This window comes from Natrix helvetica, assembly GCF_964273705.1.
Source record: "Natrix helvetica genome assembly, chromosome: 1".
NCBI lineage: Eukaryota > Metazoa > Chordata > Lepidosauria > Squamata > Natricidae > Natrix > Natrix helvetica.
The window spans coordinates 226,330,681-226,336,929 of NC_138548.1; positions in this window are offsets into that span (position 1 = coordinate 226,330,681).

Genomic DNA, 6,249 nt, shown 5'->3' on the forward strand with positions numbered 1-6,249 from the left:
CTGTGACTGAAAAAAAAATTAAGTACTACAATGTTTAAAATCCTGCAGCTTTAAATAACTAAATTGCGGTAGATGCATGTCAACTTTTAAATAGCATTTTTAATTGTTTGCTTTATTGGTCATACTGGAAGAATTCTATTATTTGCACGCTTCTTAGGGGCAATATTTTTCCATCCTTTAAGTAGCTTTGAGAAAAGATGGTAGTTGTGGCAGTGGGGAGAGCATCTCTTGCTTTTCCCCACATGAAATGGCCTGCAGTTATCCCTGTTGCATAGCAACCGTGTTCAGATGACCATGTAAGAAGGATTGACTGCCAGTCTATGGAGGAGCGTTCTAATGTTCCTACCTTGATCTGCTTCTGCTGTAATATTTCAGTCACATCTCTTCCATGCAGTCCTAACGTGAAAGGTGGCAGCTTTCAAAGTTTGATTATAAATCCTTCAACAAGTTGTTTCCTTCTCTTGGTGACAAATGGAGTCTCAAAGGCAAACTGAAAAAGCAAAAGCATATTAGCAAAATTGAAGGCAAACTGTATTTATCTCTACATTCACAATGACACTTAAGTTTTGCACTGTTTCCCGTGTTATTCTGAATTGCTGAGTGCTGTAGGCTATTATCCTCTTCATATTCAAAAAGTGGCTCAGTGACTAAGATGCTGAGCTTGTCGATCAGAAGGTCGGCAGTTCGGCGATTCGAATCCCCAGCGCCGCATAACGAAGTGAGCTCCCCTTACTTGTCCCAGCTTCTGCCAACCTAGCAGTTCGAAAGTACGTAAAAATGCAAGTAGAAAATTAGGAACCACCTTTGGTGGGAAGGTAATAGCGTTCTGTGCCCCTTCGGCGTTTAGTCATGCCAGCCACATGACCACGGAGACATCTTCGGACAGCGCTGGCTCTTCGGCTTTGAAATGGAGAAGAGCACTGCCCCCTAGAGTCGGGAACGACAAACACATATATGTGAGGGGAACCTTTATCTTTATAATCATTGAAGTTTTCTTCTTTAAGATGCTACATCCCAAATCTTAGTTCCTACATCTCCTCAGCAGAGACTGGTTAGAATTGGATGTGGCTCTCCAGCAATCTTATTGGGCAAATATTGGCCAGTTGTTTTTTACCTCACACACAGCCATAATCTTAGGCCTCTTGGGCTTTTGAAGCAGAGATGAGCACCGCCCCCTAGAGTCGGGAACAACTAGCACATATATACAAAGGGAACCTTTACCTTTACTTACTCAAAATGGGAGGAACTTGATAGAAACTGAAAAGGCCCAGAGAAGCATAAACTGCCAAACATCCAGTGATGTTGTGCTTCAAAGGAAAATTGTCACCACTTGATCTTAAGTGTTATCACACTTGAGACCACTTTGCTTCCCAGCAAAGCCTATGGAGGAAATGCAGACTGCAATTCCCATTGTCCCCAATTAGCAACTCCTCTTGCTGGCTAGGGATAATGAGTTCTGCAATTCACACATTGGAAGGATGGCAAATCCAGGAAGCATGTTTTAAAAATGAACATATTAAATAGTGAGATTAAAGATTTACAGTTACTAGGGCTGAAGGTGGGACTTCAGCAGAAAAAAAAAACCATCCCAGAGGAAGGCAATGGGAACCATTTCCATACCATGCCAAGAGAGATGCATGCATTACAGGAGTCAAGATGGATTTGAGAATCTGAACTTTTGGACCCTGCTGCAGTGATAGTTTTAAATATAGCCTCTTTTTTATCACTTGGTGCGGAGATTTGTTTTTGATCACAGTATTACAATTAGCTGAAAGCCTGGCACACCCACAGAAACTAGTGTGGCATTTCAGCATGCTTGATTTCTATGCTTCTGTGCCCTCTGTGTCTGCTGCTGAGTGCCCCTGACTTTTTTCACAGCTTCTCTTTAATCGGAGCCGCTGCCTTCATTTGTTCAGTACTGTTATTTGGCTGCATTGGCCAAAGCTAGCAACGAAGAACTTGTTTCATCAATCTTTGTCATATGAAAAGCACATTACACTGCAGCATGCTAGAGAAATAATGTGCTAAAATCATGTTAGAACTAGACCACAAAGAATTTGGCTAAACTTTATAGGATGGAGTTCAAAGCCTTCTATATCACAATCAGGGTTGAAGGTTTTACAGTGTTTTCCTGAAAATAAGACGGGGTCTTATTTTCATTTGACCCCCCCGGAATAAGCACTTGACCTTAATTTCGGGGAGATCTTTTTTTTTTTTTTTTTTAAGAATTTTATTGGTTTTTACAAATATTTATAGGAAGGGGTAGATAGGTACAATTTTGACAGCTACATCGTGCGAAAGGTAGAAATCCACCCAAATCTCACAACTTTTACAGAAAAAAATAGAGATCAAAAATTAAGAGATAAACATTGGCAGCTTTTTGTTTTACATTGTATCAACAATATATTCAATCATCTTATATATCACTTCCAACAATTACATTATAGCAATAATTGCAATAATGTTTCAAGGAGATCTTATTATTTTTGAGGTGCAGGAGGCAGCGAGCGTGGTCACCTCATGGCTGCTGCTGTGTTTCAGTATTTTGGGGGAGGGCTTATTTTCGGGGGAGGGCTTATTTTAGTGCATGCGCTCAAAAGCCTGATTGGGCTTATTATCTAGGGAGGGCTTATTTTCGGGGAAACAGGGTATCCACCCTCCAACTATAATTTTGCAATAATGCAGATATTCTGTACGCCTGCAACCATGAAAGCCATTTTCTTCTGTTTTAAAGCAAAGACTGAAACGCCTTTGATGCTTTCCTGAATTCTCTGATTCAGGCTTTAAGAAGCTTCCTCAAAATAGCATGTTTGGCGATCAAACAGGTGGCTGCCGTAGTCTTATGACTTAGCTGTGAAGCTCAGTTTTCTAAGAGAAGCAAGTTACAATTTCCGTGCCCTGATTGTGGGCAACTGCCCCTGAAAGCAAAAAAAAAAAAAGGGGGTGGGAGGGCAAAGAGGGCTCTGATCTCTTTCTCTTCTGGATTGGTGGCTGCTTGAGACCCTTCACCCACCTCCTCAGTTCTCACAGATGCTCAGCAGTTTATAGGAGATAAAATAGCAATGTGAATAAATGGTACCTAGTATAAAAACGGGTGACATTCAGCAGGTTCTGGAGAACCAGTAGCGGAAATTTTGAGTAGTTCGGAGAACCGGCAAGTACCACCTAAGGCTGGTCCCAGAGTGGGATGGGAATGGGGATTTTTGCAGTATCCTTTCTTTGGAGTGGGGTGAGAATGGAGATTTTGCAGTATCCTGGTAGTGAAAAAAATTGAATTTCACCACAATAATGAAAAAAAGAATGGATGGGTGGGTGGGCCTGTAGTTCTACAGTTAGTTTACAAAGATTTTATGGGAAAAGGCAAGATTTTATTACCCATGGAAAGCCTATGATAAGGGATGGGGCTCCTTTATCTCGGAAAGAAGCCATTCCAGAAACGTCTTGGCATGATTTCCATTCTTCAGTCTCTGTTGAGGGGGAGAAATCATAGGCTGATGGATACACCCCTCTGCCATCCATTGGCTCATTCTTTAACTCTGTTGCTCATCACAATAGGACTATTTAGGGACAATTCTTATAACACCTTGATTTATTTCTATAACATGCCTTCCATCTTATCCCCCCTTTTTCTCTTCCATCTGTTGTGGCCCGCCACGGCCAGTGGTGCTGACTGCAGATTCAGACAGTGAGGAGGTTGGGGAGGAGCATGGGCCAGTCCTGGAGTCTTGGGAAGGCTCTGATGAGGGCTCTGTGTCAGAGGCAGAGATGGGGCCAGGACCGTATGCCAGTTATCAGCTGTCTTCAGAGTCAGACAACTGACAATGTGCAGAATTGCCAGACGAAGGGAACAGCTAAAGAACAGGGGTCAACTTGGGAGTAAGGCCCCAGGTAGACGATGAATGGCCCCTCCTAGAAGAAATAAGAGGAATGAAAGGGGAGGTGAGTTTGCAGGAGACAATTAGTTTGCTTAATTGGTTTGTGACTTTCCAAGGCTCCTTGCCAAGTTTTGCAGATATCAGCCTGGAAGCTCTCCAAGCCAGATAATGTCTGTGACTGTAAATCCTCCCTTGAAAGACTTTGCTGTGTGTGAATGAGCAGAATTCACAGTAAATTAATAAAAGGGGTTTTTGTCGGGACCAGGAGTTTGCTTCATGCTCTTGGGAAGCCTAGGTCAGAGCGCCAGCATTGAGAAGTACATTTAATCTTAGGTATCCACTTTATTCATTTATGAAAGGGTGCCTCAGGTCCTCTTGCTCAGGAGCCTCCTGGTACAACCTTGCATAGAAATCAACCTCACTTAATGTAACTTCCTTCTGTGTAGATTAGAAAGCCATAAAGAAATTAGAAAGCTGGGGTTCTCACCTTTAGTAGTCCCCCATCCTTTGGTATGGCTTATTATAGGGTCAGCTGCTGGATTGCAAGCTTTAAGATGTCTGGACCATACATGGAGATCAGTTTGCAAATTCCTCATTGTGGTTTTCCTGCATGGATCACGTCTTTTGTGAAGGACCTTCTGTTGGGCTTTTGGAGGACTGTTGCTATAATGATGGCTGGTCATTACAATTATTATTGTGTGCTATTTTATCATTTGTTTTGTGGCATGACTTTTATTGTTATGGGCTACCCAAAGCTGATGCCTGTGTTGTAGCATACAAATACTGCAGGTAAATAAGTAAATGGGCTTGCTGGGGATACTGTTTTTGCTTTCCCTCTGATAAGTGCAACAAGTCATCAGCCCACATAAGTAGTATTTTACATTTCAAAAAAAAAATGTGCTTTACTAGTCCAGCAGGAGCTCTGGTAAAAGAGGGGCAGAGAGTAACTGATTGCATAGGAAGACAGAAGTGCTCTATTGATCTTCTGAATGGCTATTTTCTCACCTTTACAAGTTGCCTGGACACCCATGGTTACTACTCATGCTTCAATCAGCCTTTCTCATCTCACACAATCAAACACAACACATAAGTGTGTTGCAACTGCAGTTCCCAGGATCTCCAACCAATAGATATGCCGACTGGAAATCTAAAATTTGGAAGTCTTCACCTGTGGAGGGCATCAAGTTGGAGAAAGCCGGCCTGAGTACAAGATGTGCTTGTTTCAACAGTATTGCGTGTGTAGAGAAAATTGCATTTGGGATTATTTATTAAAACAAGATCCTCCTGGCCTTCAAAAGACCTTGAAGAACTAGTTTTGTTATCAAATCCCAGGGGTGAGATAGAATCTCTGCCATGATTGTGTTGAGCTAGTAGTAGTTGTTCTTGAAACTTCAGTTGTAATATATATTATTTCTTGATTTCTTATCTTTTTATTTGGTTTTTAATCCTTGTTAGCCACCCAAACACATGTATTGAGATAGGCAGCTTCTAAATTGAATGAATGACTAAATAAATAAATGTAGACTTGCCTCTTTATATTGTGTATTGGGTAGCTCAATCATATTGACCTGGATTGTGATGTTGTCTATAGGCATCCTGTTTGCAGAGAATCTCTATATATTTATCACAACAAATAGCCTTTCCCTTCACATGCATGCCATCAGCCACAGTTACATTTCTATGCCTAATAATAAAACATATGATACTTTGCTTGAACTCTTCACACTGCCTGGCTTTCTCTGAAGAAAGCAGCCATAATCAAAGGAACACCAACACCTGCTGAGTTAATATTGACTTAAGATACTAAGTCAATATTTTTCCATTTAATTGTTTGGCAAAAAGGCTCCCGATTGCATGTTACCAGCTCATAAACATATACAGAGATCTCCCCCTCAATAAAAAAAAAATCATCCTGTGGAGGCTGAACAGCCATATCTCCTTAATATATGTAGCAAATGGCTTCTCCTGCTACTGCAGGATTCTGTGTAGATGCTACTAGTTGGTGGAGAAATACTAAAATACTTCTTCCGGCCAATTGAGTCATTTATTTTCATGGTGCTGTGACTGTGAGCATAATACCTTTTCTGCTGTTCTACTTGGGTCCATATAGAGTTTGCCAAATCTTTTCAAATGAAACGATGGTTTTGTCTGTTTGCATACTTGTAAATAAATTATTCCTATTAGACACAATAAATATATCTTGTATGTTCATCCTGGACATGATCATGCAAAATCAATCTTATTTCATTTTTCAACATAGTGACTAAATTAGTAGACCAGTGAAATACTCTGGACATAATATACTTGGACTTCAGCAAGGCATTTGACAAAGTAGACCACAACCTACCTCTTGGTAAGCTAGAAAACAGTGGGA